The 26,085-nt window shown below is 46.3% G+C and overlaps 1 long non-coding RNA gene across 1 annotated transcript in view; it reads right to left on the bottom strand.

Annotated features, from left to right (window-relative positions):
* Positions 1–566: 566 nt before the first annotated feature.
* The window catches only part of LOC144891349 (uncharacterized), a 67,502-nt gene continuing 41,983 nt past the window's right edge, over positions 567–26,085 (bottom strand). Inside the window, exon 2 of the long non-coding RNA XR_013622869.1 lies at positions 567–2,738. This is a non-coding gene — a long non-coding RNA (uncharacterized LOC144891349). The remainder of the gene's footprint in view (positions 2,739–26,085) is intronic.

Consider the following 26,085-nt stretch of genomic DNA (forward strand, 5'->3'; position numbering starts at 1 on the left):
CCTGTGTTCTTCCTTTCTTCCATTCAAACGTTCCTGTGGTTTATTCATTGGCTAAGCGTGGTACAGGTAGAACCGCTCAAATTGGGTTCCACTAATTAAGACTGCATGGACCACGTGGTACTCAATCCACTCGGTGTACTCAAACCACACGTGGCTCGTGCGAGGCTTGCTTCCTCGCTTCCAGGGCGGCGCGGGGAATTAGGTACGAGCGAGAAGTGGTCCCGAGACCCTACTCCGCGTTTGTCCGGAAGGGACGTATCAAGCCTCGGTTCCGCCAAGCCCAGAAAGAGCAAGGGGATTAAGCCCCCCTTGGTAAGGGTAAGAAGGGCAGTGTAGAACCACAACAATATACATATATATATATATATATATATATATGTATATATATATATATATATATATATATATATATGTATATATATATATATATATATATATATATATATATATATATATATATATATATATATATATGTATGTATATATATATATATATATATATATATATATATATATATATATGTGAAGAATCAGCTCTTCGTTTGGAAAAGAAGTCCACAAATAGCCTGAAAAATGACGCAGCTTTATTAAAAACCAACTTATACAGATCCGGAAGAAGCCAAGACATCTACAGCAAGAGCCAGTCTCATGCCACGTCAAGCCTTCCTGAAAACACATTGATTCCCAGTCCATTTATATAGGGACACGTTTTATCAGGAAATCTCCGAGGGAACAAACAAAACTGGGAGAGGTTCCTCCCCGGTGGGCCAAGCCCCCACCGTCATCCGCTCTGTCATTCGGGGGAGTCAGCCCTTCCTTATCATTCGGACCAAATGTTTCTCTGGGCTCCGAGAAAACAGAAATGTAACTCACAGAGAGGAGAGTGCATGCTTGGCCAGATAAGCCCAGAGCAAATATATGGGTTCACATGAGTAATTCAAAGCATGTTTATACAGAGTCATGCGTCGCTGTGATTAATACAAAATATATATGGTTAACGATAGGTTTATGTCTGCACTCTAAACATTCTACTCGCGTTACACAAAATCACGCGCATGTGGGCGTGGTTTCACGACCGGCCTTATCTAGCCTCGAAAAAAGCACACGTATACAATTTGTCCAGCATGACCTCAGCGAGCCTTTCCTCATCCAAAACTAAAACGAAGCAAAAACCCTTTATTAACTTTATGAAAATAGCATTTTTAAACAACATTTAAATCATAACACATTAGCAACCAACGTCTATAACTGAACTTTAGGCAATAACAAATCTACTACTTGACATTCCTTCCTCTTGTCTCGTCGAGACAAAGTATCTTAAGAGACAACGTGCCACATCGGGCTTTATTGAAAAATAATTGTGTAATGCGGGTATTGAAAAAATAATTGTGTAATGCGGGTATCTCCCAAGGGCATATCGTGCGCCCAAAGCGCCTCGCCCGTGCATTTGGCGAACGTGTCGTTTGGTGCGTGCTCGGAGCCTGAGGGCTCAGAACATGGAAGTCCATTAACGTTTCGGATCCACAACGAAGGTGTCTGGTCCAGATGAGGTTCTGCTCCGCCAGAGGGCCACCACCTCCCCTGCGGAACTTTCTCCCCCCACCCTTTGCAGACCCAGTCCTTGCAGATCTTCGAAGTTAATCAACGATCATGCCCATGAGGTCCCTCACGTGCTGCTGTTCTGGGGAATACATAGTATTGTCAGTATCTTGTGTCTCAATTTCCTGGTCAGGGTACAGAGCGTAAAAATCCGATTCACTTGAAGCATTTGAACTTAATACATATGAAGCAAAGAGAGGAACTTCCTTTATGTCAAAGTCTCCCTTGGGCGCCTGGTCGGCTTGCGGGTCTAGGATATCCACGTCGGGTCCCTCGACCGCCAGACCCAGCGTCGCAATCAGATCCATAGTTGGGTTGAAAGGGGGCGTGCAGCTGTCCGCTTGTAATACATAAGCAGCGTTAGCCAGTACACGCAAGGGGTTTATAGCACAAGTATCACAGTCATCACATACACCGTTACAGGCAGCAGCCAGTTCCCACATGGGATCCGCACAAGTATCACAGTCATTACATACACCGTTACAGGCAGCAGCCAGTTCCCACATGGGATCCGCACAAGTATCACAGTCATTACAAAATTCAATGCAATTTTCTGGAGCGCCGGTCGCAACTGCCTTGTTGAAGGACCCGTTCAGGTCGACGGCCTCTGTGGTCAGAGCCATAGTCGTTGTCGGCGGCTTTTTCACTTTCCATCCTGTAAAATACTTTCTCATACAGAGGAGGACTAGAGATTTCATTAGTGCCCCCCAAATTACTACCCCGATTATCACAGCCAGTGCGGTCAATAACCACTTCACTATGGTGCCCGTCCATCCCTGGAACCAGTCAGTGAGCAAGCTAAATGTATAAGAATTTTCGCGCGCGATCCGATCGATCGTCAGGGCGTGGCTAGTTTCCCTTAGTCTCACTATTGCGGCTGACACTCCTTCAGATGGATCGGGTATGTAAGTGCAACATTTTCCCTCTATAATTCCGCATACCCCTCCTTTCTCTGCCAGGAGCATGTCCAAAGCCACCCGATTCTGCATCACCATTGTACGCATGTGAATTACCGTGTCCAATAGTATGTCATGAGCCGTAGCGGTGTCGTTTGCCACCTTTTCTAGGGTCAAAGCCAATTTGTCTATTCGGAAACTATCCATGACTGTGCCCGCTCCTGGGAAGAAGAAACCAAACACCTTTTCTCATAGACTCCCGTGTAGTTTAGTGGTTCCATCTTCGTTCATGACTGACCTCTTATAACGCCTGTCCAAGGACTTTGGGTCTAGCTCATCCAGTATCTCAACGTCAGGAAGAACTGAACCCAGATAACATGTGCCCCCCCAATTATTTGGTAAATAGGGGTAAGCCTTGTCGCCGCATATAAACATTGTCCCATGGGGTGGGACCAGGTGGGTGGATAAGCACTGGAGTCCCTTTACCACCCCATTAATCCTACTAACCCCCCTAGAGAATGTTATAGCCGTTATGTTGTGGTTGTGTTTATCTTGCAGTACTATTCGTAATGTAATCCCCGAGCTCCCTTGTCCCAGCTTCCCGGGGAGAGTGTAGGTGCATTCTGATTCTCCCATACGCAAGTGGCCGGAACCCTGGAGGCAGACCGTCCCTTTCTGTGGTTTGACCCAGACGGGGGCAGGCCTCTCGGCCACATGGGCAATCATTGACGGGCGATAATTAAATTGTCGATTGCAACTCTTGCCGTTGTCAACCCCTTCTCTTTCCAGCGTGGTGACTAAACATGGGGAATCGATAGGTTGTGAGCAGAGGTCATTGAGGGACAGAGGTAGCACTATCATGTGTATTCCTGTGGTGCCTGCTTGGGGAAAGCGCATGCACGACCAGCAGTGTGTCCTATTTTGAATTGTTGCCACCTCCCTGGCCACTTTCCAATATGTGTTTTCACCCTTCTTTGGGGCCTTATTCTGGGGTTGTGGCGTGAGTATGTATTCGATGCATGGTATGTAGTTCTTTTCGCCACCGGCCGCGCCAGGGGTCCAGACGCTGCACCGGACCTGCATAGTCATGCCTTTCTCTAGGCGCGTGCGTGTTTGTAGCTTAAAATCAGGGGTTCCCCATTGGTATCCTGGTTGGGCCAAGGTCTTAATGCTAGCTTGCCCGTCTTCCCGGAACTCTCGTTGCTTTTGTAGTACCATGCCAACGCGTCCAGGCCCTGCCGACAGTGCTAGCCAATTTATGTTCACCCAATTTGTGTGCAGGGCTTTCTGTTCGAAACATGGTAGTGATACTCTTTGTCCCCATGTTACGGTGAGGTGTCGGGTTTCGTTTTCGCATCTATTGGAATCGGAGTTTCCCCTAGCTGCTGTCGCTATCAATAGTATTGTACCTATGATTAGGCCCATCCTTACTGTGGTTGCTGTGGTGTAGTGTCTGGTGCTTGTATGGCCAACTTACAGTGCGTGGCGTGGATCCACGAGGTCTTGCCCTCGCAAAAGACTGCCGTTGGTGTAGTCAGCAACACCTGGACTGGTCCCTTCCACCTTGGTTCCAAGGCGTTCTTGCAGGTGAAGTGCTCCACGAACACCTGGTCTTTTTCCTCTGGTGGAACACCTGGTCCACAAGTCTCCTGGGAGCGCCTGGTCTACAGGTCTCCAATTCATAGATTCAATTCATTCAATTCATAGTTTCATAGAACACCTTTTCTCCAATTTCCTAATCCACTTTTTTTCAAGTGGATCCAATTTTATCCAATATTCAATTTTTAAATTCAATCCCATTTAATCCAGTCCAATTCAAATTAAATTCAATCCTTCTCTCAGCATCCCATTACCTGTTTCCAACATCAATAAAAATAAAATTATAAAATTAATAAAAAATCAATCATCTCAACTCTCAAATCGAATCAAAAAATAAAAATAAACGAAAATTACTTCAGCGAGAGTTTCAACTAGAATTAACACAAACAAACCACCATTAACCTCCATTAACACAAACAAACCACCATTAACCTCCATTAACACACACAAACCACCATTAACCTCCATTAACCTCCCCCTATTATTTATTTATTTTCACGAATAAACAAATAATAGAAATAACCTGGTCTACTTCCAATTTCAATTCTGGTCAGTTCTGGTGTCTGGTCACACACAATGTTTTCCTCACCCACTGTGATTCGCTCAAAATAGATTCTCACTGTTATGTCTGAAATTCGTCTCATGAAAACCCATTCAAGAGTCCGGTGTGACAGACAGCCAAACACATAGACACGCCGAAGACCCCAGGGTACCCATCAAACTAGCTTGTCCGCAGATCCACAACACAGCGAAACATGTAACTTTACTAAAATAATCACTTACTCATAACTAATACTCATAATAACTCATAATTACTTATGTAATTACTCATACCAATACTTACTTAAAATAATGTAATATCCCAATCTTCACCCCCTATGCAAATCGAAGCACCCCGGACGATCCACAACCAATATCAACCACTGTAGCCGTCTTCCCGACTCCAGGCAGCCACACGCAGCCACATACATCTCCATCCACGTCACACAAGACAACAGCCAACGAGTGTGTCCACCACACAGAAACCTTTGGCAATGCAACAACCGAACTCCCAGACAACCAACAACAAAACCCAATCCATCTCCATGGCTCATCAAGCAGTTCCAACTTAATCCAGCTTCACATACCGATTTCCCCAAAAACTCGTGAAACTTCACCCCCATTCTGGAAAAAACCCTGGACTAAACCCTGACACCCTAAATAACTTCAGACTCATCTCCAACCTACCCTTTCTGTCAAAAGTTTTGGAACGTGCTGTGGCCACTCAACTCAAACATCACCACTCTGCCAATAACCTGTATGAAACATCCCAATCCGGATTCTGCTCCAGCCACAGTACTGAAACTGCTCTCCTCAAAATCACCAGCGACCTTTTCTCTCCTCTGATGCCGGCAACCTCAACATTTTCATCCTCCTCACTTCAACGCCTCCTTTGACATCATCAATCACACCATCCTCCTCACCCTGTTTAGACCAGCTTGTGCCTATTAAACCCAAATTAGTTCACCCCCAAGCCTACAAGGACCACCTACAGCACTGCAAAGATGTCCTCTACTCCACCTACTACCCTCAAATTATCCACTCTGGCTCCGGAATCCCAAAAGCACTCTTCTCTACAATAAACAAACTAAATAAACAAACTTTACAACGTGAACAAACTCCTCAGCGCCCTGGATACCGCCACCTGTCATTCAGAGTAGACAACAGCATCTCCTTTCTGGCTTTCAGCATCTCCTTTCTCCTTTCTGGCATCCAAATGAAATTCTGGCTTCAAATCAACTTCCTCGAACTTAACTATGATAAATCTAAATTAATCTTCGTTTGCCCACAACCACTCACCAAATTCACCCATAACTTTGCCCCCAACATCGATGGTCATTTGAACACAAATTGAACAAAATTAATCGAACAAAACACTTCCATTAACTCGACATTCTTTTCACAGCACAAAGTTCACTTGAACATCTTTTTCCTGGATACTCCCTCTTTATTTTTATACCATACCATGCTTCTCCACTTGCAACCCAAATATTTTCCATGACTCATTATTCGAAAGTTTACAAAATGTCCCAAATCTGTATATTATTTTCTACTGTGGTTATATTAAACCATTATTTTACAAAATCCAACTTTCAATAAACTGGAAAATGCTTCGCCATGGAATAGTCCACCACTCATATAAATAATCATAAGAGTTCTGCGAAACATCTCCATCTTTAAAACTTAGCCAACCAAATTTAAACCACATGTTTTCCCCCCAAAAAACAAGTCACATTCTTTGTATATTGCCAACATTGTTCATCGTTTAAGTATCATCCAGAACTAAATTTTTATAAACCATCAACTTGTAGATGCATTTATTTATATCCCATTAACCCAAGAACTCTCAATTGCTTGGTTATATTTTAGTAATGTCATATATCCATATTTCTTTCCAAAATGTTCCTGATATACACATTAATCCCATCTGTCTTTGTTTCCAGATGAACTCAAATCAGGAAATCAACACAAATCCTTATTACCTCCAATCAATCACACTGCACATCATTCCCCGTCCTTGATGGATAATTTTACATCCAGATGGGCACAGCATCCCATTTTTGGCGACCCAGCCCTGAAACAAGCCCCTGGACTCCTTGCAGGCTGGACCAAAACCCCTGGACGAGGTTGCATCCCAGTACTGACTCTGCTACCTTCTTGCAAACCACTTCAACTCCATGAATTTTACATGTTTCGTGAACGGAACAAAGCACTCTGTAATCGTCAGATTGAACCTGCCCCAAACCCGTCCATATAAACTCCATTGTTGTCCTGTCCATCTCTCTGTTTGTGGATCCGGTGCAAAGTTACACAAAGTTCCCGTTTACATTTTGTGACTCACAGCTCCTGCCTCCATGGAACAATGACGCCTAAGCACTCAATTAGCCCTCCCAGTACCAAAGACTTACAATCAGACCGACAGACAGACAAATAACAGAGGCATGTCGCCAGCCCCAGCACAGGACATCACCTTTCCGGGCAGGCACAATATAATCCACAGCATCGAAATGCCAATTTCTATCCGGAGCCTCGCAAAGCCAAAATCCATGCATGCGTGCTCCATCATGCAACCCGATCTGTACTCGGTGCGCCCGGCGCCCCCTATAATCAGTGAGTTATAATAACCACAATATCTCTGGCACCCAACTCGTGATACCACAATTTAATCCACGTTACTTGCATCTCTTCATCCTCCCAAATGTCCTCCATTTAACGTGACTCAAATCCATCTCAAATAACGTATTCGTCCTGTGACATTGCCTGGCATATATGTCGCAGCCGGCCACTATTCCGACATGGCTCGTCTGACATGAACGTCCGACATCCAGCAAAGTCGAAATGACCCACAATGCATTTGGGCACACATCCTCCTCTGAGAGTGGGCGAGTTATCGCCGGCACTCTGAGCAAATCTCATACAGCACACCCGTGACTCGCGGCTCGCTCGGCTCTTGCCTGAACACACAATAACTCTACTCTAACTTCCACGGAGCCGCACGGCGGAAACGCAGGTTTGTACCACATTTTAATTAAACGAACATTGCCAGGATTCTCGGATAGACGTTTAATTTCACAACACACATGACAAAAATCCGATTTAAATTCAGAGATCGCCGATCGACCTGGCACAACCATCTTAACGCGATGACGCCACGCCGCCCCCCCCCCGTCTTGGCGCGCACCCTCGTGCCTCCGCACGAATCTCAACACTCCCTGCACGCCGCTCTATTCGCGTTCACGGCAGGGTTTACCTCACGTTGGGACATGCAGTCGGCTGCCATAACATTGAATTGTCAATAAAGAATCTACGACTTGGCATGTAGTGAGCTGTCAGAACATTGAGCTGTCAGAACTCATCCCTAGCTCGTAAACATCGCAAAAAAAAACAGGATCTCCGACGCTTGACCTCTCTGACCCAAAATGCACTATATGACACCAATTCCAAAGGTGAGCTGCCTCAGCGATACATCCCACACATACAATCCACAATATCTGCCATTGAATGAACTCTTCGATTCAAGTAAAACACACACTTCGACCCAAACTCTGAACCTCCAGTTCCACAAACTCCAAACCTCCGTCCGGCTGCCGCTCGAAAGACAAAGCAGCCCATCCTGCAACCATCTCCAAGAAACCGCTTCATATCAACAGTAGATCGACAAGGGCACTCCGGGTGCTTTCCTGACCCGATTTATATCAATTCGCTTCCCAAACAACTCCCAAACAGATGACAGACAAATGCATTGGCCAGATACACACGTCAATTAACATCCCAATATACATTCATTCCTCATTCATATACGAGTGAGTCTCCCATTCTTCGCGCGAAACTCAGATCGACTCAAATCATGCCTTTCTCCAGCCACTCCCAAACAGTCTTTGCTCATTCATGTTACGTCTCTCATTCAAGGAAAAGGATTTTTTGGGACGGGTTGGACGGGGGTGGGTTGAGGTGAAAAAAGGGAAGGCAGGGCGGGGGGTGTTGGGGTGTTGCCTAGAGCCCCGGGACTGAGCTCAGGTCTTGGGGGGGGGTGGGGGGTCCTTTTGCACGGCCCAATTCTGCGGCTGTGGAGGGGGCCCTTGTATGTTCCAGTTTTGGGGAGGGGGCCCTTGTGGGTTCCAAATTTTGGGGAGGGGGCCCTTATGGATTCCTGGGCAATCATTTGCAACATGTCGTCCTTTACATCGGCCTTCTTATCGTCGCCCATGTCCCACTGCTCGGCCGCTTCATCTAATTGGTCGGTTAGCCTTAGTGCGATGTGTACCCCGGCCAACAACAGGTCGACCAGGGCCCCCCAATCGTCGAGGGTCTGGGCCGGGGTTGGTGCTACATTCGGCCAGCGTGCGTGTACTTTGGCCTGGTCCCACACCCGCGCTGGCAATACAGCCTCTCCCATGTGGCAGACGTCCCGCCAATCTGCGCCTGTATTTTGTATCCACAAACGCATAAGTTCCGGTACGTGACCGGGCTGTTCAGCCAGCAAGGTTCTCACCCGCTCCTGCATAGCCGCCAAATCTGGTTCTTTCAAATGGTTTTTTAAAGGGACACATCTCGATTGTAGGCTGTGAGTTCTCCGATTCCGTGAGCCCTTCCACTGAGGGGTACAATACAATACTCCTAGCCCTTCTGGGGCCGCGAACCCGCTGTCCGCCCCATTAATTTCTTGTCCTCTAAAAGGATTGCCCGGGCTAAGGTGAACCTGAGGGGCGGCTGGTCTAGTTTTCTGGGGGTCTAACCCCTGGGGGAACAGGGGCGGGGGTGGGAGAGGTGGCGCCTGTAGCCCGGGGACAGGGCTCAGGGCTTGGGGGGGTGGGGGGTCTTGGTCTGGCATCTGGTCCAGCGGCATCACTCGCTGATTTACTTGTTTAACTGCTTACTTACTTGTCCTCTGGCCAGGGATTATTTAAATCTTTAGTTAACACCGCCCAGTCCTTTAATGGTCTTACCGCGGCAAAATGATGCCTCTTAAACATGAAAGATGCCGGGGTTCCCTTAAGGGGTTCCCCTTCTTTCCTTAGCTTGCTTCCCATCTTATTGCTCTGGGCTGATCCTTCCTGGAAAGTTCTCGGCCTGGCTCAACCTTTACGGCTGTCCGACCTCACTTTTCCCCCTTCCCTTGTATCCCGCGCAAATCCTTTTACTGGCCATGTTCCTATGGCCCTCTTTGTTCCTATGGCCTTCTATCTAAGTTAGCCACAGCCCTTCGTTCCCTGGCATGCAATGGCATACCCCATCTTGTCTCTGGGCTGTTCCTTCCTGGAAAAATCTTGGCCACCTGGCTTCAGCCTATATGGCTGTCCGACCTCATTTTCCCCTCCTGGTGCTAACTGTAACTTTAAGCTTACTGTTAAGTCCTTCCTGGTTTATCCTTACTTGTTTATCCTGGCTTTAACAAAACCACGTCATTCTGAGGCCTAAATGAGCCTTTACTTACAATTTCTGTTCGAGTGCAGGCAGCGCGGATGACAGGGAAGCGGACTGAACCCGTTCGAAGAAGCAAGGTACAAATTTGGAAAGATAGCCCTCTGGTATAAAACAATTGCTCACCTTAATCAAATTAGAGTGCCAGCGTCCCGGCCTCGGGGCAGCCTTCCTTCTGTCGCCCGGGTTCCGCTTCCCGTCCTCCGCGTCTGTTGACACCCCACTCCTGGTACCATTTGTGAAGAATCAGCTCTTCGTTTGGAAAATAAGTCCACAAATAGCCTGAAAAATGACGCAGCTTTATTAAAAACCAACTTATACAGATCCGGAAGAAGCCAAGACATCTACAGCAAGAGCCAGTCTCATGCCACGTCAAGCCTTCCTGAAAACACATTGATTCCCAGTCCATTTATATAGGGACACGTTTTATCAGGAAATCTCCGAGGGAACAAACAAAACTGGGAGAGGTTCCTCCCCGGTGGGCCAAGCCCCCACCGTCATCCGCTCTGTCATTCGGGGGAGTCAGCCCTTCCTTATCATTCGGACCAAATGTTTCTCTGGGCTCCGAGAAAACAGAAATGTAACTCACAGAGAGGAGAGTGCATGCTTGGCCAGATAAGCCCAGAGCAAATATATGGGTTCACATGAGTAATTCAAAGCATGTTTATACAGAGTCATGCGTCGCTGTGATTAATACAAAATATATATGGTTAACGATAGGTTTATGTCTGCACTCTAAACATTCTACTCGCGTTACACAAAATCACGCGCATGTGGGCGTGGTTTCACGACCGGCCTTATCTAGCCTCGAAAAAAGCACACGTATACAATTTGTCCAGCATGACCTCAGCGAGCCTTTCCTCATCCAAAACTAAAACGAAGCAAAAACCCTTTATTAACTTTATGAAAATAGCATTTTTAAACAACATTTAAATCATAACACATTAGCAACCAACGTCTATAACTGAACTTTAGGCAATAACAAATCTACTACTTGACATATATATATATATATATATATATATATATATATATATATATATATATATATATATATATATATATATATATATATATATATATATATATACATATATATACAGTATATATACAGTAAATATACGAGCATGGCTTGGCTCACTACGCTTGCCTCACCACAAGTCACCGCAGAGGCATTGTCTTATTGACATTGACATTGACATTGGCATTGACATTGGCTTAGAGGCATTGGCATTGTACATGGGCTTGTTTAAATTGAGGATAACTAGGGCATGCCCGTACTATATATAAGCTAGGACGTGCCCGTACGTGGGTGCCCGTTCCTTGCCAAAAAAAAAAAAAAAAAAAATTTGTGTAGGGGTGTGTGTGTGTGTAAACATCCTAGGGCGTGCCCGTACGTGGGTGCAAAAAAACATGCGTGCAAACAACAACAACAAAAAAAAACTTTGAAACCACGTGGCAGTAACGACCACAGAACCCCCCCCCCCTCTATTTACATGAATGGTTTGGTCCATTCGCAACGACCACAGAACCCCCCCCCTCTATTTACATGCAATGGTTTGGTCCATTCGCAACGCCAAAGCGAACGGCGAACGGCTAAATCGCCATAGCTCGGTAAGTAATTGTCCGATTAATATGAAACCTTGAAAAGGCACATCCTCGGGTCCCCAGCAATATACCTGGCAAGTTAAAAGTATATCGGACCCGTGGTTGTCGAGAAACAGCGGTCACAGACAAACGTACAAACGTACAAACGTACAAACAGAGATTACTGGAATTATAGATAGAAGATGACCTGCCTGAATTTGAGTTGCTGTATTGTCATGATTTACACCAATCATAATACAGACATTTCTTTTGTACAAATATATTTGTGATATAGGTGACATTATTTATTTGTAAACTAAGAAGATCCAAGTGGTGTAAAGCTCTAAATGGTCAAAGGTCCAAGCTGTCTAATCAGTCTGAGGGCTGGCTGTAAGGGGTCTAAATGGTGTTAAGGTCGAAGGAGTTGAAAGGGACTTAAGGGGTGTAAAGCTTTCAAGGGTATAAAAGGTAGGAATGGTGAAGGGATATCAAGGTGTCTAAAGTATTGAAAGGGTCTTAAAGGGAAAAGTGGTCTTAAGGGTCTTGGGGGTCTTCAGGATCTTGGATTGTAATGGGTCTAAAGGGTCTTATGAGTCTTATGGGTCTTTTGGAACTTTTGGGTATTTTGGTTCTTCTGGGTCTTTAAGGGTCTTCAGTGTATTTTGAATGTTTTGGGTCTTCGGGATCTCTGTGTATTTTGGGTTTTCAAGATATTTTGGGTATCCAGGGGATTTTATATCTTCTGAATCTTTAAGGGTCTTCAGTATATTTTGGGTCTTTGGGATCTTTTAGGTCTTTGAAATCTTCGTAGTCTTTTGGGTCATCATAGTCTTTTAGAATCTATGAGGTATTTTGGGTCTTCAGGGTCTTTTGGGACTTTTGGATCTTTTGTGTCTTTGGGGTATTTTGGGTCTTCGTGGTATTTTGGGTCTTTATGGGTCTTCAGGATATTTTGGGAGGCAGTGTATTTTAGATATTATGAATCTTTCAGGGTCTTCAGTGTATTTGGGTCTTTTGGGATCTTTTGGGTCTTTGAGATATTCATGGTCTTTTAGGTCATCATTGTCTTTAAAGGTCTTTTAGGTATTTTGGGATTTTGGGGTCTTTTGAGTCTTTGTGGATCTTCTGGTTGTGTTGGGTCCTCTGGGTCTTTTGAGTCTTTAATGGTCTTCGAGGTTTCAGGGTTGTTTTGTTATTTTGGGTCTTGGTGCTCTTAAGGGTCTTGAGGCACTTAAAGGCTCTTCAAAGGTCTAATGGATCTCAGCAGTCCAAAGTGTCGAAATATATATTACAACAATCCATAATTAACAGGCGTACAAAATTAATAGACAGGAAGCAACTGGCCAAACTGTGCGATATAGACACATATCACAGCTTGCTGGCTTCCCGAACGCCGAACGGACACACGGACGAACGGCTTCCCGTACCGTGTTTTTCTATATATATATATATATATATATATATATATATATATATATGTATATATATACAGTGCATTCAGAAAGTATTCAGACCCCTTCACTTTTTTCACATTTGTTATGATGAAATCGTTTAAATTCATTTTTTCCCTCATCAATCCGCACTCAATACCCCAGACGCGGTTTTGGATGTTAGTTTACCGAGCGGTTTGGTATGACCGCGTCTGCACAGTTTACCCGATTATACTCGAACGTTGGCCGAGTCGCGCTACGCTAGATCAATGAAGGAAAGGACACAACGGCTGGGTTAGATGACACGACACCAGGGGTACAGTTCTCAAGACCTCCGGAGGAGGTTATAATATTTGTATGCAGAACGTTTAGATTACACTGACAAGAGGTACAGCATAGGAAGGTGGGCACTTAATCACGGTCTTATAGTAGCCCCGACAGACCACAGATAAACAGGACAAGACTGACTCACACAGGGATTGATGGCAAGGAAGGGCAGGTAGTCGATGGATAGCACAAGGTGCACCTTGGCTCAGGGACAGGATCCACACGGTCCGGTCCAGATATGCGGGGAGGTATCGTCGCGCTGGAGGTGGCGTCTGTTTCTCTTCAAGCTGGGGGCGCATCTGACGTCACCTCCGGTAAGTGGCTGCGTATATCCAGCGGGGAGTGACACGCCCTCGGCTCGTTAGCTCCGCCCCAGATGGAATCGGCCCGCCGCTTCTTATTGGGTGCGGGGGGTTACCGGGCTCCGCCCTTGATGAGGAGCTGACAGGCAGCCCCTTCGTGGTGACCCCGTCGGCGCACATGGGCAATGGCGGCTAACCAAGCCGGAGTGAGGACGCCCACTCCCCGCACCGCGGCCGCGCCGCCGCCTGCTGTTGTTGTAGTTGTTGTTGTAGTTCCATGAGATGATGGGAGGATGCGGAGATGAGGTTGTGGGGAGGTATTGGGAGGTCCTAAACTCACTACTGGTGCCATACAATCACATTCTGGTGCAACGAAGAGTCAGAATTAATGGAAACGAGTCCTTAACTGACATAGACTAAGAATAACTAGCAAGATGTCCTATAGTTGTCTACGTGAGATGCGGTGAACCTGGGCACGACATTTAATGGGGGAAAAAGGGGAAGGTCGGTTCTACAGAGTGTTGTTTACAGACAATGGGACTAGGGAATGGGGGATTGGGGATAGTTGGGGAGTATTGGGGAAATAGGGGAATATTTACAAGCGGATATGGATGGAGGCCAAATCCCATATCCGCAACATTGCACCCTTCTCTACCCTCGGGGCGTCCCGACCCGATAAATTTTTACCTACTTTAGTGTGGCACTCAGATGTAGTTCCCTCTACTATTAACTCTACCCTGAGTGCGACAGTTTTACAGATGTTCACAAATGAGTAAATATGTCCCCCTGCGACGTTATACCCTTCTCCTCACAGAAACACACCCACAGGATAACCGAATCGCGGAAAGAATTCTCAAACTAAACATACAGCCGGTAGGGAGCATTATTTACACAAGACTACGCTGATATTTACACTACGATCCAGGACCTGTTTTTGGAGGAACACATGCAGATGTTATGCATAGAGAGAGAGCACGCATGCCAGCATCGATACACCAACCCACGAGTGCTCTGTGGCCCTACGGCCTTTAATAATGTGCAGAGCACCCCTTCCAAGCACCAAAAGCACCACCCCATCATGTACAGTCAGCACCATCCGGTGCACCAATAAAGTGTTCAACGTCACCGTTGGTGTCGCAGCCTGCCGATGTTCTGCCGCTGGTCTTGCCTTCGTGTGGTGCACTTGGCCTTCTGGCTTCTTTAAAAAATAAAGAAAGGCGCCAACCGCGTCCATTTCTTTATTGTGGCCGTCAGGGGGCCAACTATTAGTGGTTCACCTGTCTGACATAGGTGCCACGTTGACCCATAGGTCCATCGACGGGTGGTGCTTGCCCGCAAAAGAACTGCGGTCCATAGTGGGTGGCCACAAACATTGCGGTCCATATGGTGTATCGATCCAGGCAGCAAGCAGCGAAAGTACAGGCCCACAACTGCGGAGCCAGCACCTCTCTCTCCTCTCTCTCTGCCCCAAAGCCAGATCCTCGGAGGTGGGAGACAAAAGAAGAAGACAAGTGAGTAAGGTGGTAAGGGCGCAAAAGTGCACGCAACATTAGGTAATGCACACTAGGGGCACATGGGAACCAGGTGAGACAGGTACGTTCCTACCGTACGCCCCCCCCCCCCACCAGGTAACCTACATTGCCCCTCCTTTACCCCTTACTGTATCCACAAAACACAACACTACCCATAAACATCTACTTTACAAATCAACAAATGTCCCTACTGTCTTCCCCGTTCCTCCCATAAACCAAATTCGTCTTCTCTCCCTCCTAACCAATCAAATTTGCCATTTTAAACTCTCATCAAAATTTGCCATCACCAACTCAACATCATAATTTGCCATCACCAATTCATCATCAGTCCCTCCTAAGGAGGGAGAGATGGAATCACCCCAACGTCTCATCCACGTCGTGATGCGTCTCACAAATCCAAACAGCAATTCTCATTTCCTGCACACAGAACAAAGAAAACACAGGTGTGGAGTCATCATCATCACCACAGGTAAGTGGCTGCGTATGGTGCGACAGGTTCATCAATCCTAACTATTTCCTAAATGACTTTAACAACTTTACATTACCCGGGGTCTTTCTCCTGCCAAACCATTGGCCCTCTTACACTATGGGTTCTAAAAACCAATTCCCATTGACCAAACTGTGGTGCTTTTCAATTTGGGGCCTCACTCCCCCGATTCATCTCTCGGTGCCCTCGCACAATTTCTGGGCTGCGACGTGTAGCTCTCCTAGCCGGTCTACCCACCTGCACACCTCCACCACTGTAGTTGCCTCCGAGCTTACCTGCTCCTTACCCTAACCTATCTACCTGGGGAAGGCCCTCTGGCGCTCTCCCCACTCGGTGCCCTCTCTGGCACTGGGCTACCCGGGTCCGTCCTCCGGATCCTCGGGCCCCATCCACAACTACCGGCTCCCAGAGCCCACCTGCGGCCTCACCTGGCCGACATCCTCACAGTGGTGGAGTGCCCAACCAACTACACACACTAACAGGCTACACGCCCAGCCATTTCCACAACACTAATGCACCCATCCACAATACCATTCTGCAACCGCACCACAAATGCCAATATCCAACCACAATTTACCTATACCCTCTACCTAACACTTACACTACCCGCCCCGGGTACTCGTGAAAGGGGTCCACTCTTCCCCCATCCACACCTTCGCACCATGCACACCACTCCGTGCCACTTACTCCAACTCTCTCCACACCACTCATTCTCTGCTCCATATATTCCACACACCAGTACTTGCACACCTGTGCTCTCACACCTGGTGCCACCTGCACCCTTCTCTCCCCAAGCGCTTTCGCGCTGATCCACAACACTCACTACTCATCCACTGCTCCACACACCTGTCCAGTTCTCACACAGCATCATCTCATCTAACTACTCCCCTCTGAAACTTGCGCTTCCCAGTCGTCCCTTTAAACTATTGCGCTCCCACGTCATTATCATCCACACTAATCTACCTGCGTCCCCACTACAGGTATCAGTCACTAACTAAACTTAACGTTACCTAATGTCATCTTCGCTAGATCCCTATCAATATCCTAGCCCACCCGGGCTAGTTTTCACTGCCATACACCCCATAAGCTATTGCGCATTTGCCCCACATGGGAAGGGTGGCAGGGATGCCACCCTTACCCACTGGGCCCATCGCTCACTACCAATTTTGCACATCAAATTTCAACGAATCAAAAATTTGCCAATCACTACCCATCATCTGCCAATCATTACTGCCAATCCTTTGCCAATCATCAAATTTTGTTTTTTTCTAATTTCGGGGCCAAAACACTAACCTCATCACACAGTCTACTCACTAATGCCTCTCGGTGCGCCAATTTACTTATAAAGCTCGGCTTCGTACAGCCAAGCCATGAATGCGGGTTGTTCTGTGCCAGCGGCTGGATGCGTCCGGCATTCGGTGCAGGGAAGGAGGTTTACCCGGGCCGAGATCCCACTCACCATCTCGGCGTGGAGCCATCCAATGTCCCGATCTCGACCTGCCGGCACGTCTCAACAAAACGTGGTCGCCATGACGACCCTTCCTATCCAGCTGCCCGCTCCGCCTAGTGGAGCACGGACGCGGCCGTTCAAAGCGAGGCCCAGCACGCACCGAGGGCCCGATTCGGCTAAAAGTCGCTCTAACCGCTAACCCGTTTAACGTCGATGCTTCACCTGCATGCTTACACCCCGCAGCCCGTTCCTTGCTCACACATCCAGCCGTTCCCATGCTCCTCGTACCTTTCCTTACACACCCAGGTACCCTCATTCCACTCACAGCCTTGGTCACACACCTGACCACCGAACACTTTGGCACACATTCGTTGGTCGCACACCTCACCAACACACCTCTTCGCGCCCCCTCCTCGGTCACCTCCTCTGTGACAATCACAGGTGTGCTCTCATTCGCACACCCAACCACGTGCCTCACTACCAATTCCAGCGTGCATTCCCACTCACGCTCTACCATTCCAGGTGTGCATCCTCCATTCCAGGTGTACATCCTCGCTCACCTGTCACAACCAATTCACGCTCCTTGTCACTCTCACTACTCTCACCACCACTCTTGACAAAGCACTCACCCTTACTCCCGACAGCGCACTCTTTCCTCATGCACCTGTCCGTTACACACCTCTCTCGCGCACACTCTTGCGCACACTCTCCCGTCACACCCTCTGTAACACTCACCACAGGCGTGCATTCTTCCTTGCCTTTGACAGCGCACTCTTTCCCCATGCACCTATCCGTCACACACCTTTCTCGCGCACACTCCTGCGCACACTCTCCCATCACACCCTCTGTAACACTCACCACACCGCGCTTCCATGTGCTCCCTCGCACACGCGCTACGACCGACTCACTCAAGCCAGCACCCTCACTCCTTGGCACGCACTTTTTCCTCACACACCCCAGAGTCGGACTTTCTCGCACACCTCCTTTTTCGCACACCAGACCTGTCGCACACTTCACCAACGGCCTCTCACGAACACCCGGGTCCATCTCGACCCCCAAGCTTCTTAAATCCCCTGGCGCATCATACGCACGACCATATTGGTCACCACTTACACCGGGTCCTCTTTCTCTTCGCTTCTCCTCCATCACCTGCGAATCCCTCATCCGGTTAATGAGCACATCATCACGATCCGAACACAGACTTTGGACCAATTCTTTTACCTCCTCCTTTATCTCTTTCTTATCCTCTCTCCGTCGCTTCTTAATTTCGCTCACCCCTTCTTCCACTTCTTCTAATTTCTGTTTCACCTCCTTCATCTCCTCGTGCGCCCCTTTAAGTTCTTCCTCTAACTCCACTTTATTTTTTTCTATGTGCTCCTGCACCTCCCGCTCTTTAACCTCCATCACCTCTACCACTTTGTTCATTTTCCTCGTCAGGTCCTCATGTACCGTCTGACACTCTTTTTTAATTACCCCTACGTCCTTTTTCATCTCCTTCTGTGTCGATTTTAAACCCTCTATTACCGCTGTGTTCTTCTTTACCTGGTCCCCCAACTCCTTTTGTCCCACTGTCAGTTGTTCTACTCCCAGTGTCAACTCCTCTATACCCCCTTGCAATTTTACAGTCCCCTTTCTCACCTCCTTCTCCATGCGCTCCTTACAGTGCCTCACCTCCTCGCGCACTCCTCCGACCTCCTCACTCACCCCTCTTCTGATCTCCTCTCCCATCACTTGCATCTCCTGCCCAGATGCCACCCTCATCTGCTCCATTTCCTCCCTGTGAGCATCCAGTTTGGTTTCTACCCCCATTTTGACCCCCTCTATCTGCTGCCCCATTTGTTTAACTTCCCTTTCCGCTTGGTCCCTCATGTCCCTCAATTTGCCTTCCATACTGTTTTCTAACCCCTCTAACCCCTTTTGCATCCCTTCCATTTGATTCTCCTGGGCAGCCATTCTATTTTCTACCCCCGTTAACCCCTCCTGTATTTCCCCTAATCTATTGTCTAATTTCCCAAATTTCTTGTCTAATCCCTTAAAATTATTGTCTAACCCCTCACCGGTACCCCTCGCTTCGTCCCTCATTACCCCCATTTGGCCCTCTAATCGCTCACCCTGAGCATCCATCCGGTTCCCCATTACCCCCATTTGGCCCTCTAATCGCTCACCCTGAGCATCCATCCGGTTCCCCATTACCCCTAATTGCTCACTCTGCAGTTTGAGGGACGCCTGCATTTGCGCCATAAATTGCTCCATGAGGGCCTGCATTTGGGCCATCCCTCCCACTTGTGCAGCGGGTGCGGCCGCCGTAGCTATGTGCGAGGCGCCATTTTGCGCGCCCGCCACCTCGTGCGTGACGACGCCATTTTGCGAATCTGCTACCCTCACTGCTTCGCTCTCCTCCTGTCCCTCAATTTGGTCCTGGATCGACCCTGCCTCACTCTCTGCTACCGGAACCCAGCCGTCTTGGTCTGCCATAGCGCGACTTTCAAAATTCGGGTTTTTATTCTTTTGTAAAACACAATTAAATTTCGCCGTTATAATTTCGAGCGCGTGAAACGCGCTCCGGATCGAATCCCACTTCCCGACACCAAATGTTACCCTAATGGTACAATTGGTGTTCCAAAATTTGGGCCTAACAAATTTAGTCCCAGGTCCGAATCCAACTCCTCGACACCAAATGTTACAGACGCGGTTTTGGATGTTAGTTTACCGAGCGGTTTGGTATGACCGCGTCTGCACAGTTTACCAGATTATACTCGAACGTTGGCCGAGTCGCGCTACGCTAGATCAATGAAGGAAAGGACACAACGGCTGGGTTAGATGACACGACACCAGGGGTACAGTTCTCAAGACCTCCGGAGGAGGTTATAATATTTGTATGCAGAACGTTTAGATTACACTGACAAGAGGTACAGCATAGGAAGGTGGGCACTTAATCACGGTCTTATAGTAGCCCCGACAGACCACAGATAAACAGGACAAGACTGACTCACACAGGGATTGATGGCAAGGAAGGGCAGGTAGTCGATGGATAGCACAAGGTGCACCTTGGCTCAGGGACAGGATCCACACGGTCCGGTCCAGATATGCGGGGAGGTATCGTCGCGCTGGAGGTGGCGTCTGTTTCTCTTCAAGCTGGGGGCGCATCTGACGTCACCTCCGGTAAGTGGCTGCGTATATCCAGCGGGGAGTGACACGCCCTCGGCTCGTTAGCTCCGCCCCAGATGGAATCGGCCCGCCGCTTCTTATTGGGTGCGGGGGGTTACCGGGCTCCGCCCTTGACGAGGAGCTGACAGGCAGCCCCTTCGTGGTAACCCCGTCGGCGCACATGGGCAATGGCGGCTAACCAAGCCGGAGTGAGGACGCCCACTCCCCGCACCGCGGCCGCGCCGCCGCCTGCTGTTGTTGTAGTTGTTGTTGTAGTTCCATGAGATGATGGGAGGATGCGGAGATGAGGTTGTGGGGAGGTATTGGGAGGTCCTAAACTCACTACTGGTGCCATACAATCACATTCTGGTGCAACGAAGAGTCAGAATTAATGGAAACGAGTCATTAACTGACATAGACTAAGAATAACTAGCAAGATGTCCTATAGTTGTCTACGTGAGATGCGGTGAACCTGGGCACGACATTTAATGGGGGAAAAAGGGGAAGGTCGGTTCTACAGAGTGTTGTTTACAGACAATGGGACTAGGGAATGGGGGATTGGGGATAGTTGGGGAGTATTGGGGAAATAGGGGAATATTTACAAGCGGATATGGATGGAGGCCAAATCCCATATCCGCAACAATATATATATATATATATATGTATATATATACAGTGCATTCAGAAAGTATTCAGACCCCTTCACTTTTTTCACATTTGTTATGATGAAATCGTTTAAATTCATTTTTTCCCTCATCAATCTGCACTCAGTACCCCATAATAACAAAGAGAAAACAGGATTTTAGAACGTTTTGCAAATTTATTAAAAAGAAAAAATTGAAATATCACATTCACAAAAGTATTCATAACCTTTGCTATGACACTGGAAATTTAGCTCAGGTGCCTCCCATTACTCTTGATCATCTTTGAGATGTTTCTACACCTTGATTGGAGTCCACATGTGGTAAATTCAATTCATTGCACATGATTTGGAAAAGCACACACCTGTCTATGTAAGGTCTCACAGCTGACAATGCATATCAGAGCAAAAACCAAGCCATGAGGTCGAAGGAACTGCCTGCAGAGTTCAGAGACAGGATTGTGTCGAGGCACAGATCTGGGGAAGCCTACATTAAAAATTCTGCTGCATTGAAGGTTACCAAGAGCACAGTGGCCTCAATAATTATTAAATGGAAGAAGTTTGGCACAACCAGGACTCTTCCTAGAGCTGGCCGCCCCGCCAAATTGGGCAATCGGGGGAGAAGGGCCTTGGTAATAGAGGTGACCAAGAACCCTCTGGTCACTCTGGCTGAGCTCCAGAGATCCTGTGTGGCGATGGGAGAAACTTCCAGAAGGACAACCATCACTGCAACACTCCACCGATCTGAGCTTTTTGGCAAAGTGGCGAGACGGAAGCCTCTCCTCAGTGAAAGACACATGAAAGGCCACAGAATCTTGTTTCTCGCAGTCTGAGAGTCCTTTAGGTGGCTTTTTGCAAACTCCAAGCGGGCTTTCATGTGTCTTTCACCGAGGAGAGGCTTCTGTCTGGCCACTCTGCCATAAAGCCCAGATCGGTGGAGTGTTGCAGTGATGGTTGTCCTTCTGGAAGTTTCTCCCATCTCCACACAGGATATCTGGAGCTCAGCCAGAGTGACCATCGGGTTCTTGGTCATCTCTCTTACCAAGGCCCTTCTTCCCCGATTGCTCAGTTTGGCCGGGCGGCCAGCTCTAGGAAGAGTCCTGGTTGTTCCAAACTTCTTCCATTTAAGAATTATGGAGGCCACTGTGCTCTTGGGAACCTTCAATGCAGCACGAATTTTTTTTGCAGGCTTCCCAAGATCTGTGCCTCGACACAATCCTGTCTCTGAGCGCTGCAGGCAGTTCCTTCGACCTCATGGCTTGGTTTTTGCTCTGATATGCATTGTCAGCTGTGAGACTTTATATAGACAGGTGTGTGCCTTTCCAAATCATGTCCAATCAATTGAATTTACCACCGGTGGACTCCAATCAAGATGTAGAAACATCTCAAAGATTATCAAGAGAAATGGGAGGCACATGAGCTAAAATTCAAATGTCATAGCAAAGGGTCTGCATACTTATGTCAATGTGATGTTTCAGTTTTTTATTTTTAATAAATTTGCAAAACTTTCTAAAATCCTGTTTTCTCTTTGTCATTATGGGGTATTGAATGTAGATTGATGAGGGAAAAAATGAATTTAAACGATTTTAGCATGAAGCTGCAACATAACAAAATGTGAAAAAGGTGAAGGGGTCTGAATACTTTCTGTATACACTGTATATCCCACACTATCCTGACAAAAAAACAAAATATCCCATAAAAGGGTTTTTCAATAAAATAGCTTAAATTTTTTTTTCTTATTTAACGCCCATCATTATCCCGCCTTTCTTGTGGGGTCGGTATTCACGAATCGGCCGGCCATGCCTGACTCGGCCCAGTTAGAGCAGGAATTTGGGAGCTTTCCTCCTGGCATGTCGATCTGAAGGATGGCACACACATTGATGAATCACTCTGCCTGTGAAACACCAGACTGACAGTTTACATCTGGGTCGGGAAAGAAACCCATGCTCGACAGCTTAGAGACGATGGCGTGCATACCTCGAGGCCATTGCTTACCCCAAAACTTTATTCACTCTTTTTGTACCTCTTATTGTTATTAAGCTATCTTTGTTCCTTGTAGCAAAACATGCCAAATATCAATATGTGGAGTTTAAAGGAAAAACAGGTAACACTAATAACCTGGCGAGCTGATTGAACACATTTTCACTTTGACCTTTCAAACCATTCCAAAGATTTCACAGTGGATACAGGACAGAAAGTAAAGGATCACCAATCACAAATGAGGTTTATTATATTACCAATGTAGGAATCAACCCAGTCACTGCTTTACTCGTTCAACCTCTTGAGAGTCTTTCATGGAGTTTCAGAAGATTGCAAAACTTAAATGACTCAATTTTAGAAAGAAAATCTTCCAATTATACAGGATCATGTTAATCACATTTTGTCTTTTCAATTATACAATAAAAATGAAAATAAGGTTGAATAATTATTGTTATTGTACTTTTATTGATGTGCATTTCGGGATTGTTTTGAAAAAGGTTCTCTTGTGAGTCTGCTTTGTTAGAGACTATATAAACCAATGGTAAGAGTGCTGTATATTTTATATATGGCAATGCGCACAATGTTAAACAACAAAATATGTGTTGAGCAATGTGAAAATGAAAAGCATAATGTTTCAAACTTTAAACCACAGACAGTATTTATTGCAGTTCTTTGCTGTGCCTGCTTATCTACAGTTTATGGAAGTCCTTGTCAAATAACAGAAAGTCATAGTTTGCGCAGCATAACAGCAAGTGGAGACATCATGCTCACTGGCATGATCGACGTCCATTATGGCATGGACAAAATTCATCAATCCTTTACAACGCTTCCAAACTTTCGTGGCTGCAAAATGTAAGTGTGCAAAAAATTCTGTTGAAGTTCATATTTTATAACAAATCCCATAAGGCCATGTATTATTTGTTTCTCATGAAAATGGCAAAGGAATTGTGAAGTAAACCAAGACTATGTATGAAGAGTTTAAAGTGGGTCAAGTAAAGTTTTGACCGGTAAATTTTGATGAGAGGCTATGTCCTTAACTACTCGTTTGAGTGGCATTGAAAACCTTTAATTAATTCAGGTGAATTGTGTAGCCACACAGAGTTTGCTGGGATTTCTTCTCATTTGCTGGTATTTTTTATATTTGGTTTAAGGTCTGGTGATAGATTGGTGTTTTGGCATATTTTTTATTTTTGCATGGATTGAGTTGTTGTGGGGTTTAAGGTGATTTATGCCAAAAGTGTGATAAAATGTAAAATCAATTTAGTTTGTTGGCCGCCGAAAATGCAAGGTATGCTTCCGCCCTGAATGCCATCGAGACAGGTTGTGGCGCATTCTCAGGCCGAGTCAGTAACGTGGCATGGGTCTGCCGGTGTTGTGTACATTCTCTTCTTCACCATTTAAGACCATTTGCTTTAGTTTGGTTTGCTATTCGGAGTTTTGGACTCAAACACGACCCTAGGACTCGTGGAAGCGGTAAGATCGTCACTTTGTGTCGATCAATTCGGAGTTGTTAAATTATCTCAGCGATCAATGGAACCAACCTATGTGATTCTGTATTGAATTGCAGTATGCTTGTTATTACCCTGCGTTCGCGAAGTGAAAAGCAGTTAGGCGATCGGGTACAAGAGTACATATACATATGTATCTGCATTTTGAAAATTAATTTTCTCAGCAAGCGTTCAATTGACACATTGACATTGACAATTTCCAATTGACACAAAATTTTGCAGCATACGAGCACCTACTCCTGCAGAATTTTTTGTGATAATTAAGACGTCATAGTTCATGTGGTGCGGGTTCCATGTTGAAAAACAAAACAAAAAACTTTGCACCTCTATATCTCTGAAACCGCTCCATGGAAAAATTTGACATATGGTTCATTGTCAAGTACTCCCAATGGGAAATAAGATATGTTAATGATGATGTCATCGGTTTCTTCATTATGACGTCATAATTGGACAAGTACAATACTTGATCCGATCAGTATGAATTTTTTTTCTCTGCAACTGTTAGTCTGATGGACACAAAAGTTTCACCATAAGAGCGCCTCCTCCTGTAAAATTGTTTAATGATAATTATGATGTCATAGGTCACATGGTACAGGTGCCATCTTGGAAAAAGATGAAAAGCTTCGCACCTCTATATATCCGAAACCTCTCCATGGAAAAAATTGAAACGTAGCTCATTGTCAAGTACTCTCCATGTGGAATAACATGTTTTCATGATGATGTCATTGGTGCCTTCATTATGACGTCATGATTGAACAAGTACAATGCTCAGTGCCAGCTAACCTCATCCGACCAACACAAAAGTTCACACACTTTATGCCCTATCCAATTGGAGCGAGAGTGTAAACTTATGATGTCATAGGTCATGTGGTTGGGCAGACATATTGTATCTAAGCAAAAATCTTTGACAATCTTCTTCTCAGAAAGCACTGATCCCATCAATGCGAAACTTTAACTAATTGATAAACTACCTTTGGGAAATATACAGTAGTTTGATAAAAGTGACATCATCGTCACAACAGTAGAGAACAGGGACATCAGGATATCTGTGGAAGAGAGAGGGCTGGGGCGAGATACACGGGATAAACAAGATGGAAACTACACGGGATTTCACGAAAGAAAACAGGGAATTTGAAGGAGGTGGATTTGGGGTGGATTAACGGGGGTAAAATAAATCAAAGTTTTGGATGAGGAAAGATATAAGATTGTGGTGAACAGCTGTTTTGTAGACCTGGAGGGAGGAGTGGGATTTAAGAGAGTGTGGGAGTTTGTTCCAGAGGTGGGAAAAAGAGGAATGAAAGAATGATGGTGAGCAGAGAGTCTTGATTTTGGCAGTTTAACCATAAGAGGGTTGCCGGCAGATCTTTTTTTTTTTTTTTTTTTGTTGTATACAAGATCGAGGCTTGTGAAAGAGCTAACATTAATCACACAGAAAGACAAACCAACACATTAAACATACAACATGGGGAGCGGTAGACAAGATGGGGATAGAGGGGGAAGGAAACAAACACAACATTTGAGAGCAGGGACATCGAGAGATCTGTGGGAGGGAGAGGGCTTTGGGGGGGTTTGAGGGCGGAGGCATGGGAAGGGGGGGGGGTGGGAGAGGTATAAAATTTATGGACACTGCAAGAACTTCC

Source organism: Myxine glutinosa, chromosome 3 (genome assembly GCF_964187855.1).
Source record: "Myxine glutinosa chromosome 3, kmMyxGlut1.1, whole genome shotgun sequence".
NCBI classification, from domain to species: Eukaryota; Metazoa; Chordata; class Myxini; order Myxiniformes; family Myxinidae; genus Myxine; species Myxine glutinosa.